Source organism: Grammomys surdaster, unplaced genomic scaffold (assembly GCF_004785775.1).
Source record: "Grammomys surdaster isolate TR1022 unplaced genomic scaffold, NIH_TR_1.0 655, whole genome shotgun sequence".
In the NCBI taxonomy this organism is placed as follows: Eukaryota; Metazoa; Chordata; class Mammalia; order Rodentia; family Muridae; genus Grammomys; species Grammomys surdaster.
Window position 1 is genome coordinate 1 of NW_021605074.1, and position 12,376 is coordinate 12,376.

A 12,376-nucleotide genomic window follows, 5' to 3' on the forward strand; every position below is an offset into this window, starting at 1 on the left:
GAGGGGGGAAGGGAGGGAGGGAGGGAGGGAGGGAGGGAGGGAGGGAGAGAGAGAGAGAGAGAGAGAGAGAGAGAGAGAGAGAAACACATTCCCTGATAACACACTCCTTATCAGACAGTGAGCAGGGTGCGCTCTGTGGCTTACACAGAGGTGGAATATAGACAAGAGTCCCCACCTGGACTTGATCATGCCACCTCCCTGATAATCCAGGCATCCTGGCCATGAGAGTGTCGGCAGAGCTGAATACTCAGGGTGCTTGAGGATACAGAAGCAGGCTCAGCGATGGTGGGCTTCGATCCTGACAGTCTGCAATCAGCTGGCCCCCAATGCTAGGACTGTATCCAGTTGCAATTTGGTCCTGCCCAGGGAGAACAAAATCTCTGTCAGCATCAATCAGAGGAAAAGTAAGTCTGTATATCCCACAAACCTGCTCGTAATTAGATCCCCACAGGGTCCCCGCCATCAGAATTTGTAGAAGCACCTTGGGAGAAAATTCGTAGCGATCTAATCCCATGAACTGAGAGATGTCTGTAAGTCACTGCACTGTGTCGCATTGAGCCCTGAGAAGCTCCGCACTTAGTGAGTGTAAGCAGGGGTTTCTAGCCACGGCCTACAGAAAATGCTAGACTCCTCAGCCTGAACCCTCCCCATCCTCCACCCCTAATGTCCTGCAGGACTGGGAGCCCACTGTACAATTAGGTTGCCCATGAGCCCAGCAAACAAGCAAACCCTGTAGAAGTGAGCAAGGCCCTTAGCAGGCGAAATCAAGCAACAGACTCGAACTGCAAGGTAACTGGCCCCATGTTTGATAGTCACTTGGCTTTCCTTGTGCTTATACCTACACAGGAATCAAAAATGTCCCAGAAATGTTGATTCAAAGGGAATGCACCCTATAACTTGGAATTCGGGTGTGTGTGTGTGTGTATGAGAGTGTGAATATACACACTCACACAAAACAAAAAACAAAAAACAAACAAACAAACAAAAACCTTGCATTGCATATCTCCCAGCTGGGATGTATACGTAGCCTAGACTACCACCTCACTAGACCTTTGTGTCCTCCTCTTGGCCATGAAACCATAGCTCACTGGCTCTAAGATCACCAGTGACAGCGCTCTGCTGTGACTGCCTTACAATAAAGAAAAGAACGTCAGCGAAACCATCAGAGCTCCAAGGAAACTAAGCTACAAAAGGAAGCCACCGAGCATGTGAAAGCATCCGACAATGCTCTGCGTCCAGTTCCATCCTTGGAGTTTAGGTTCCAAGGCTATGGCTGACTGGGGCTGCTAAGGCTTTGGGATACTCAAAGACAGCAACAAAGAACGGAGCCCAGGGAGGCTGATGGAGCAAGCAGGCTGCCGGATGTCTGCGAGGGCCTGATTGTGTAATGATTGTGTAATCAATCACCGGCTATGCCACAGCAAGACAGGATGATCGCTTTGAAACCAGGCAGATCTCTGTGTGTGTGTGTGTGTGTGTGTGTGTGTGTGTGTGTGTGTGTGTGTGCACGTGTGCATATATCATTTCCTCCATAGAAACCTTCGGGATATTAAACAGAGATAAGACAACAGGATATTTTAAGACAGGATGCTAAAAGGGGGATGAAATAGCAGGATGTTCTAAGGGGAGGTGAAGCATGCCTGTCCTGCAGGGATGTTCTCTAAAGGCAGGATGGAAACCACTCAACAGCTTCAGAAAGTTCCCCAATCTGACCAGATTCACTGCCTATCTGTGGTGGATTAAATGAAAATGGCCCCATAGGCTCCTAGAGAGGGGGTGTGGCCTTGGGGTTGGAGTAGGTGTCTAGCCTTTAGAGGAAATGAGTCACTGCAGGCAGGTTTGGAGGTTTCAGAAGCTCAAGCCAGGCCTGGTGGCTCATTGTCTCTTTCTGCTGCCTGTGGATCAAGATGTAGAACTCTCGGCTTCTCCTCTAGCACCGTGTTGGGCTGGATGCTGCCATGCTTCTCACCGTGTGATAATGCACTAAACTTCTGAACTGTAAGCCAGCCCCAATTAAATGGAAAGGACATTTTTCAACCTTTTGAGCTGCCTATAGCTTATGCAGCCTGCCCTAGGTTTCCAGCCATCATGAACTGTCACTCATACTGAGGTGGGCTTTTGAGTGATGCAGCATGGAGTAATTAACTCCAGTAAAACACACTGGCTCACCAGGATAACTTCTGTGATATCCTTTTTGATATCCTTTGATCTCTTGTTAAATCAATAGCTGAAGTGCATAGACTAGTCAAAGTATCATATAACAGTGTGCATGTGTGTGTATGTTTGTGTATTTGCTTGTGCGTGTGCATGTGTGTATATGAGTGTGTATGTGGTATGTATGCACTTGGTGTGTTCATGTTTGGTGTATCTGTGTATATGTATTGTGCATTTGTTTGTAGTATGTGTGTGTATGTAGTATTGTGTATTTCTGCATGCATTATGTATGCGTTTGTGCATGTGTGTGTATCTACATGTAGCAGCTCCTATCTGAGCAGTAGGCAAGCTAGTTTCTTTTTTTTAATTTAAATTATTTTATTTATTTACATTCCAGTCATTGCCGCCCCTCAGTTCCCCTTCCCATGGATCCTCATCCCATTCCCCCTCCACCTTGCCTCTGAAAAGGTGTTTCTTTCCCCCTCAGACCTCCCCCTTCCCTGGTGGCTCAGGTCTCTCCAGGATTAAGTGCATCTTCTCCCACTGAGGCTAGACCAGGCAGACCTCTGCTACATATGTGTCAGGGGCCTTGGGCCAACCCATGTATGCTCCTGGTTGGTGGCTCAGTGTTTGGGAGCTCCTAGGGGTCTGGGTTAGTTGCAACTGCTGTTCTTCCTATGGGTTGTCCTCTCCTCCAGCTTCTTCAATCCTTCTCCCAATTCCTCAATAGAGGTCCTCAACTTCAGTCCAGTGGTTGGGTATAAGTATCTGTGTCTGTCTTAGAGAGCTGCTGGTAGGGACTCTCAGAGGACAGCCATGCCAGGCTCCCATCTGTAAGCACATCATAGCATCAGTAATAGTGTCGGGCCTGGGTGCCCCCCCCCAATGAAATGGATCCCTAAATGGTCCAGTCTTTGAACCTCCTTTCCTTCAGTCTCTTCTCTATTTTTATCCCTGCAGTTCTTTTAGACAGGAACAATTCTGATCAGAAATTTTGACTGTGAGTTAGTAACTCTGCCCCTCCACTTGAGGCCTTGCCTATCTACTGGAGGTAGACTCTTTGAGTTCTCTCTCCTACACTGTTGGGCATTTTGGCTATGGTCACCCCCAATGAGTCCTGAGAATGTTTCACTTCCTGAGTCTCTGGTCCTTTCTACAGGGTCCCCCACCTCTGATTCGCTGAAGCTGCTTATTTCCATTCATTCTCTTGGCCTTCTTGGCATCTCTTCTGTCCCCCCTCCCCATATCTGATCTTGTTCCCCTTTACCTTCTCCCTCCTCTCTCCCACCCAGGTCCCTCCCTCCCTCTGCCTCCTGTGATTATTTCTTGCTCCTTTCTAAATGGGATTGAAACATCCTCACTTGAACATTTCTGCTTGTTACAGTTCTTGTGGTCTGTAGCTTGTGTCTAGTTCCATCCATTTGCCTACAAAATTCATGATATCCTCATTTTTAGTAGCTAAGTAGTATTCCATTGTATAAATAAACCACATTTTCGGTAGCCATTCTTCAGTTGAGAGACAGCTGGGTTGTTTCTAGCTTCTGGCCATTACAAATAAAGCTACTAAGAACATGGTAGAGCACATGTTCTTGTGGTATGGTGGGGGATCTTTTGGGTGTATGCCCAAGAGTGGTATAGCTGGGTCTTCAGGTAGATCTATTTCCAATTTTCTGAGGAACCTCCAGATTGATTTCCAGAGTTGCTGGACCAGTTTGCAATCCCACCAGCAATGGAGAAGTGTTCCTTTTTCTCCAGATCCTCACCAGCATGTGCTGTTACTTGAGTTTTTTATCTTAGCCATTCTAATTGGTGACTCTCAGGGTCATTTTGATTTGCATTTCTCTGACGATTAAAGACTTTGAACATTTCTTTAAGTGCTTCTCGGCCATTCAAGAGTCTTCTGTTGTGAATTCTCTGTTTAGTTCTGTACCTCATTTTTAAACTGAGTTATTTGGGTTTTTTGGAGGTTAACTTCTTGAGTTCTTTATATATTTTGGGTATTAGCCCTCTATCAGATGTAAAGTTAGTGAAGTTAGTTAGTGTTAGTTAGTAAAGTTAGTTAAAGTTTTATTCCCAATCTGTAGGTTGCTGATTTGTCTTTTGCCTTACAAAAGCTTTCCAGTTTCTTGAGGTCCCATTTATCAACTGTTGATCTTAGAGCCTGAGCCATTGGAGTTCCATTCAGGAAATTTCCCCTGTGCCAATGAGTTTGAGACACTTTCCCAATTTCTCTTCTATTAGATTCAGTATATCTGACTTTATTTGAGGTCCTTGATCCACTTGGACTTGAGCTTTGTGAAAGGTGATAAATATGAATCTATTTTCATTTTTCTATGTACATACTGCCAGTTAGACCAGCACCATTTATTGAAGATGCTTTCTTTTTTCCACTGTATGTTTTAGGCTTCTTTGTCAAAGATCAAGGTGACCATAGGTGTATTGATTTACTTCTGGGTCTTCGATTCTATTTCATTGATTGACCTGGTCTGTCTCTGTACCAATACCATGCAGTTTTTAACACTATTGTTTTGTAGTACAGCTTGAGGTCAGGGAGAGTAATTCCCCTGTAAGTTCTTCTATTATGGAATTGTTTTGGCTATCCTGGATTTTTTGTTTTTCCATATGAAAATGAGAATTGCTCTTTCCATGTCTGTAAAGAATTGTGTTGGAATTTTGATGGGGATTGCATTGTATCTGTGGATTGCTTTTGGTATAATGGTCATTTTTGCTATGTGAATCCATGATCATGGGAAATCTTTTGATCTTCTGAAGTCTTCTTTGATTTTTTATATTCAGACTTGAAGTTCTTGTTGTACAGATCTTTCACTTGCTTGGTAAGAATTACAACAAGATATTTTATACTATTTATGGTTATTATGAAGGGTGTTGTTTCCCTAATTTCTTTCTCAGCCTACTTATCATTTATATAAAGGGTGGCTACTTGTTTGTTTCAGTTAATTTTATATCCAGCCACTTTGCTGAAGTTGTTTATCAGCTGTAGTAGTTCTCTGGTGGAAACTTGGGGGTCACATATATACTATCATATCGTCTGCAAATAGTGATGCTTTGACTTCTTCCTTTCCATTTTGTATCTCCTTGATATCTTTTTGTTGTCTAATTGCCCTAGCTAGAACTTTGAGTACTTCCCTTGCAGCTTTTAATATTCTTTCTTTGTTCTGTGCACTTAGTGTTTTGATTATTATGTGATTAGAGGATTTCCTTCTCTGGTAAAATCTATTTGATGTTCTATAGGCTTCTTGTACCTTTATGGCCATCTCTCTCTTTAGGCTAGGGACATTTTCTTCTATAATTTTGTTAAAGATGTTTACTGGACCTTTGAGCTGAGATTCTACACCCTCCTCTATTCCTATTATTCTTAGGTTTGATCATTGCATTGTGTCATGAATTTCCTGAATATTTTGAGTTAGGAGCTTTTTACACTTTGTATTTTCTTTGACTGATGTGTCAATATCTTCTATAGTTATTTTCTACACCTGAGATTCTCTCTTCTATCTCTTGTATTTTGTTGTTGATCTTGCATCTGTAGCTCCTGATATCTTTCCTAAGTTGTGCACCTCCAGGGTTGTCTCTCTTTGTGTTTTCTTTATTGTTTCTATTTTCATTTTTAGTTCTTGGACTGCTTTTTTCCCCTCCTTTACCTGTTTGATTGTATTTTCCTGTATTTCTTTAAGGGATTCATTTGTTTGTTCGTTAAGGGCTTCCACCTGTTTGCCTGTGTTTTCCTGTATGTCTTTAAGGGAGTTGTTTATATCCTCTTTAAAGGCCTCTATCATCTTCATGAGACAGGATTTTAGGATCTTGCTTTTCAGGTGTGTTAGGGTATCCAGGGCTTACTGTGGTGGGAGAACTGGGTTCTGATGGTGCTGAATTACACTGGGTTCTGTCACTTATGATCTTGTGCTTGCCTCTGGCCATCCAGCTCTCTCTGGTGTTAACTGACCTGAGTGTCTCTGACTGGAACTGGCCTTCTTGGAGGCAGGTAGAGCTCTGTTATCTGAGTTAGGGCTGGTCCCCTTAGAGGCAGGCAGTGTTGTCTCTGGTTAGAGCAGGCCTCCTATGTCCCTGTTACTGAGGACCTCCTGTGCTCTTGTTTATTGCAGACCTCCTGGGAAGCATGCAGACTGCAATATTTGGGCAAGTATTCACAAGCTGGTTTCTTTACATTCTTTTTTTCTCCATTAAATAAAGAAAAGTTGAATAACTGTTACTAGAAGAACACTTTATATATATGGTAAAAGTAAATATCTATACTGATTTTTGGGGGGGGGCAGGTTGGGATTGTAAGTGGTTTTTGTCTTTTTTTTTTCTTTTTCTAGTTTCTTTGGCTTTTGTTTTAAATGACGAACATGTGAATTCTGGCCACAGAACATTGCATTTACTGAAGTATATATTACATTTATATTACAATTTATAAATATTATTATTTATATTACAATTTTAATCTTGGAGCTAGTCCCAAAATCTGAGGTTGTTAAGGGTCCAAGGAAAAAGCCATCACTAGATGGACCTGGAGAAACTAAGGCCCAGGGTGACTGACGTAAGTCATGCTAGGTTGTACCCACCTCATGCTGCACGTTTACTCAGTGAATCAGCCACCGAGAGAGCTCAGTGAATCCGTCACCAAGAGAGCAGCCTACACTTCAGACAGGAGGTCAAGGCTGCCGAGCCCAGTATGAAGGTGAAATCTGCTAGATCTTTACAGTATAGAAACTTTCATATGATGTATTACAGGGCCTCAAAAATCCACAAAGGCATAAACAGGGTGAGAAGTGGGGAAGCTAGGCCTCTCCACGGGTTCCAATTCTCTCCCCTCGATTTGAGATAGAAAACTGAAGCTCATGGCCTAAGACCTGTCAAACTGCAGTTAGTTCCCTTGCTTGTTTATCCAAAAGTGTTCAAAGCCAGCCTTGGCTACATAGCAAGTTTAAGGCTAGCCTAGGCTATCTCTCTCAGATTGAGAGAGAGATAGACAGAGACAGAGAGAAAAGAGAGACAGAGACAGAGAGAAATAGAGACAGAGGGAGATTGAAAAACAGAGACAGAGAGAAAGAGAGAGACAGAGACAGAGATAGAGAGAAAGACAGAGACAGAGAGAGACAGAGAGACAGAGACAGAGATAGAGAGAAAGACAGAGACAGAGAGAGACAGAGAGACAGAGAAGGGGGGAGGAATTCTATGGGGCTGGGCTATACCAAGGAGTAGCCAGACAGTCTCAGACAGGAAAGAGCATACATGAAGTAACAACCCAATGCTAGCATGTAAGCAAGTATCCATTCTCCAGACTAAGTTGGGTAAAGGAAGAATTGAAGTGGTTTTCTCCTCACACTGACTCTGGCTCCCAGGGGCATCCCTTCCACTGAGAGTGAGAGCAGTTCATAGACTGCTATAAAAGGAAAAGGTCTGATATCAGCTCAATGCCTTCCACACCTGACTGGTTATATTGTCGCAGAAGGGGCTGGGCCCCACTCTCCATAGAAACAGCACCCCGCAGGAATCGGAAGATGGCTTTGCCCTTCCTCTCCACAGTCTGCTCACTGCTCATGAGTACGTCATATTTATTAGATGGCAGTTATCCTACTGTAAATGTCAGAGTCAAGGACAGAGCCGCCATCCATCACTGAGACCCATTAGAAATAATTTGCAGTATTACAGTATCACATCACTGAGAATGTGGAAACTTAATGTCTCTTTACATTATTCACGTGGTACCAGAAATCAAATTAATCAACATGCTGATTCCTTTCCTGGCAAACCAATGGTGGAAGCTCATAGCATGAGACAGTGGATTTATGGGAGGCACTGGAGAAGATTAATTAGCTACCACTATCATAACGGTGTTCTCTCAAGTGAGGTCTGTAGGAACAAAATGGACATCTGCAAATGCCTTGCCTCAAACCTCAGAAAACCTAAGTAATAATTTTCAAAATCATTTTAAAAGATAACTGGGCAAAATTTAACACACTGGAGGAAGCAGTTGGTCTCTAACAGGAAGATAAGGAGTAGAGTCTACCTAGCAGATGGAAAAAGAGGAGCACAGCAATTTTATTTCCTTCTCAGTCTTCTTCCCACAGCAACTTCACGGTCAGTCCTGAGTTATTGACGTTACAAACATGGAAGAACTAAGTCACCCTCTTCCCTCGGGAGGACACCACCAAGTGCTCCAACAGCACAATCTTTCATTTTACCAAAGGCTGTCTATCCAGCTGTGTGCCAGGCACCAGGGACAGCATGGCAGGGCAAGTAGAGGGGGTCACACACGGGTGTGTGATCTGTCTGAACTTGCCTCCCTTGATCCTTTATTATATGAGTTAGAAAACATATGCAGGCCTAGGCTGTCCCAGGAAAGAGAGAGCTAGAGTCTCCCTGCTTTTGAAACCTAAGTTGGGCAAATTGTTTTAATTAGTCTCAGAGGCTGAAAAGAATGAGAGGGTCTCCTTTAAGGTATTTGCCTATGGGGTCCTAGACACTCCAGACTCTGAGGGGAGAAGTTAGTTTAGGCTATCCCACGGGTTTGATCATTGGGAACAAGGCTAAAATGAGGCCACTCAGGCTGGGGGTGCTGGGACTCTTCCCCCGCAAACTTATTTTATAAAGCTACACAGGGAGTTGGCCTTGACTTTGGCCCAGCTATAAGGTTCTCTGACAGTTTCAAAGTGCAAACCTTTCTCCTGGAACTAGGCCTGGACCTTGAGTTGCCTCCAGACTGCACTGGCTGTAAGCTAGGAAAGGACTCCGGACTGCACTGGCCGTAAGGTTGGGACCTATGGCTCAACGCAGATGGGCAATGCTACAAAAGATGAACAGAGCAGGGAGAGGTAGAGAGAAGCACACTCTTCTGGCTGTCGGCTAGGAAAAGGAGCCCTCTGGGATGCTCTTCCATTCCTTCTAAAGCAGCACCTGGTTATCTATCCAAGCTAGCAAGACAGAGCTCCTTGCCTGTGACAAGCTACATAGAGACAATTAATGCCAACAAAGCAGGTTAACGCTGACACAGAGTTGGTAAGGGAAACAGGAGCTGACTTGTGTGTATGGAGCATCTTCCAAGTGCCCCGATCCATGCTACAGTCGAGGGTCCTGTGACAAAGCTTAGGCTTTCCCTCCGTTGTTCTGTATGTTCCTTTTGCTGGCACGCTGTATTTATCCTTGAGAATGACAAGGCAGAAGAGGGAAGAACTCGGTTGGTCTAAGGTCACTTGGGGAACTGTCATCCACAACTCTCCTGTGGTAGAATCCTGATGAGTTACTCCTCCCATCCCTAAAGTTTCTCTTCCTTGATTCTGGAGGCTTTAATATGGTGGGAGGGTTTTAGCACATACAAGGGGGTCACCAAAAAGACACTTATTGTGAAGGAGAAACATAACAAGGGATGGTACCCGTGTGAGGTAGGCTTTCAGGTGATGATGGGACTGGACTTTTTTTTTAACTTTTTAAAAATTTTATATGGATGGGTGTTTTGCTTTCATGTATGTTTGTACACCACATGTGCAGTTCCCATAAAAGTCAGAAGATAGCATCAGTTCCCCTGAAACTGGAGTTGTGAACTGTCATGTGGATGCTTGAAATCAATCATGAGTCCTCTGAAAGAGCAAGCAGTGATTTGAGCAGCCGAGCCATCTCTCCAGCCCCAAGGATGGTTGCAAAAAGCTGGCCAGAGCCTAAATCTGGGAGCTCAGAGTGAACCAGGCGGAGGGGCGCTGGCACCTGCCCATCACAGTCCTTACCCGGGTGGAGGCAGTGATAGAGGCCATGACAGGACAAGATGTTGTGGTGTACTCCGTCCTATGTGGTGTGTCTGCTGAGTATGTTTGCTTTTATGCGAACAAAGAGTGACTGGAGGATTCTTGGGGACACCGAGGTCACCAGTGCTAGTGATCGCTGCCCAATGTGTGAAACAATCAAGACGTGAGTCTTCTCTGGCCACAAAGAAATAATCCGCTTTATAAGTGGATTGCATCAGTAAATTTCAGTCACGGAAAAGAAAAATCACAGATGTTATTTGAACAAATATAAGAAACGCAAAGGGCCATCTTATCTAGTTGGCTGCCATTTTTCTTTTCTTTTTTTTTTCATTCAATAGCAAAGCTATTTTATTGGGGGGTTGTAGACAGAAAATAAAGTCAACAATCTGTGGAAAGTGCATTTTGTTTTTAAGCCTCACAAATCAGCACTGATGATTAGAATGGATGAAGCCCTTCTGCTTCTGGGAAGATGAGGCTTCAGCTCAGTGAGCACAGAGCTCCGCCCTCCAACAGTCACCACCTTGCCATTACCCTGTGATAGGCGATCTTTCATTGCCTGGAGAAGCTTGTCCAAAGGATCAAATCAACGGTCATTGGGGACTAGAGCTGAAGCCACATAAAGATGTAGCCTTTATCTCAAGCCACAAACAAGAATGTGTCCCACTGCTCTGATGACAAACACCAGTGGCCCCAGCTTCTGGGTGTCCAATTGCCTGTATCCAGTAGATGAAGCTTAGGCAGACCCCACTGTCTTTCTGGCCATAATGGGCCTGCCATTGATGAGTCCTGCTGCAGTACACTGCTCCACGGCTGCCCACGGTTCAGTTATCTAATGGTGACTAAATACAGGGAACTAGAATGGGGCTCAGAACACATACGTCAGCTGTCAGGTGGAATGCCAATACCACCATCTCAGAGCAAAGCAGGACTGCAGTGCAATCCAGAGGTGATATGCAAGGCAGTTAGTTCTTCAAGTGTGAACGCCTAGAAACAAAAATGCAGGCACATGGGCATCTAGTGCCTAGAAACCATCTGGTTGGCTGAACAAAGCCATATACACTTCCAGCAATTTTTAACCTAACTAGCTATTTTTTTCTCTCTTTGAAATACTAGGGACCAAACCCAGGACCTCAAGCATGCTAAGCAAGGACATTACCAAGCTATGTCTCTAACCCTCAGTGAGTTTTAAATTGAGGCTAGATGCCTCCTACCTGTGAGCTAGCTCTGCTACTTCAGGCCTGCAACATGATTTCCACTTCCTACACAAAGGTCCCTTAGCCCAGAGGTGAGGGTGCTCCAGTGACACAGTTGGTCAGTGCACAGTCCTTTGGTGGCCATAAGCAGTGCTGTACAAGTATATTCAGGTAGAAATAGGGACACAGAGAATCTGCCTTGCCTCAGGACAAAAAGTGGGTGGGGGTATGGAAAAAACAAGAGTTATATTTACAGGTACTCTGCTAAAAATAAAATCAAATTATAAAATTTATCATCTGTCATTGTTATACAAACATAAAAGGCATTTCAAACAACGTTTGACTTTGACAATCCTGATGTAATTTCTGAGAATCCGCCATGTATGAATACATAAATACGCGCGTGTATTTTTACAGCAGTCTCGGAAGAACGAAGACTTCTTTGAAGCCCTTGGGCCCCATCCCCTTCTGTTCCAGCTGCCCCTATGCTGCAAATACCAGGAATCTCGAGAGCTGCCTCCTTTCAAAGTCTGTCCCCAGCGTGGAAATGTGGAGAGCTGCCTTAGTTTTGATGCTTTTTCAATTAGTTCGCTTCTGTTTGTAAACTGTGGCAGGTCTTCCACTTCAATCCCATCAGCCATTTCCATCACCTTGTCCAGAAGGACTTTGTTGTAACTGCAACCCAGGAAGAGGTGCAGCCGGTCCAGGCGGCCGCTGTCGTGGGTCTCAGTAGCCAGGCAGGTGGAGCAGGATGAACTCCATGAGCGCTTTCCATTGCTTCTTTCTCTCTCTCAGTAGGAACGGAACTGCTCCGCGAAGTTGGCCGCCTGCTGCACTCCTGCTGCACTCCAGAAACTGGCTTTTCCACCGCGGAGGTGGCATCGCCACCCATCATGGATGGCTCCTGCTGCTGTAGCCGCTGCCGCCACCAAGGCGCCATTTTTCCTTTTTACCTTAAAAAAAATATACACATTTGATAGGGCGCTTGAAACAGGATCGCACCATGACTTTCTCCTCACCCCCTCTTTGACTTTTTGGAGATAGAGTTCTACGTAGTCCAAGCTGTCCTTGAACTCACTATGTAACTGAGGCTAGCCTTGAACTCTTGATCCTCCTGCCTCTACCTTCCGAATAGTAGGATTACAGACATACACCACCATGTCCAATTAATAACATTGTTTTCTTCTTCAACTTAATTGCCAAAGTGCATTTCAGATTGTAAACACGATTTTTGTTGCATTAACCATTAATTCTGCTCAAATCGACCCA

At 44.4% G+C, this 12,376-nt stretch overlaps 1 pseudogene; it reads right to left on the bottom strand.

Annotated features, from left to right (window-relative positions):
- Window positions 1-11,605: 11,605 nt before the first annotated feature.
- On the bottom strand, window positions 11,606-12,002 carry LOC114633439 (annotated as a pseudogene).
- Window positions 12,003-12,376: the final 374 nt, after the last annotated feature.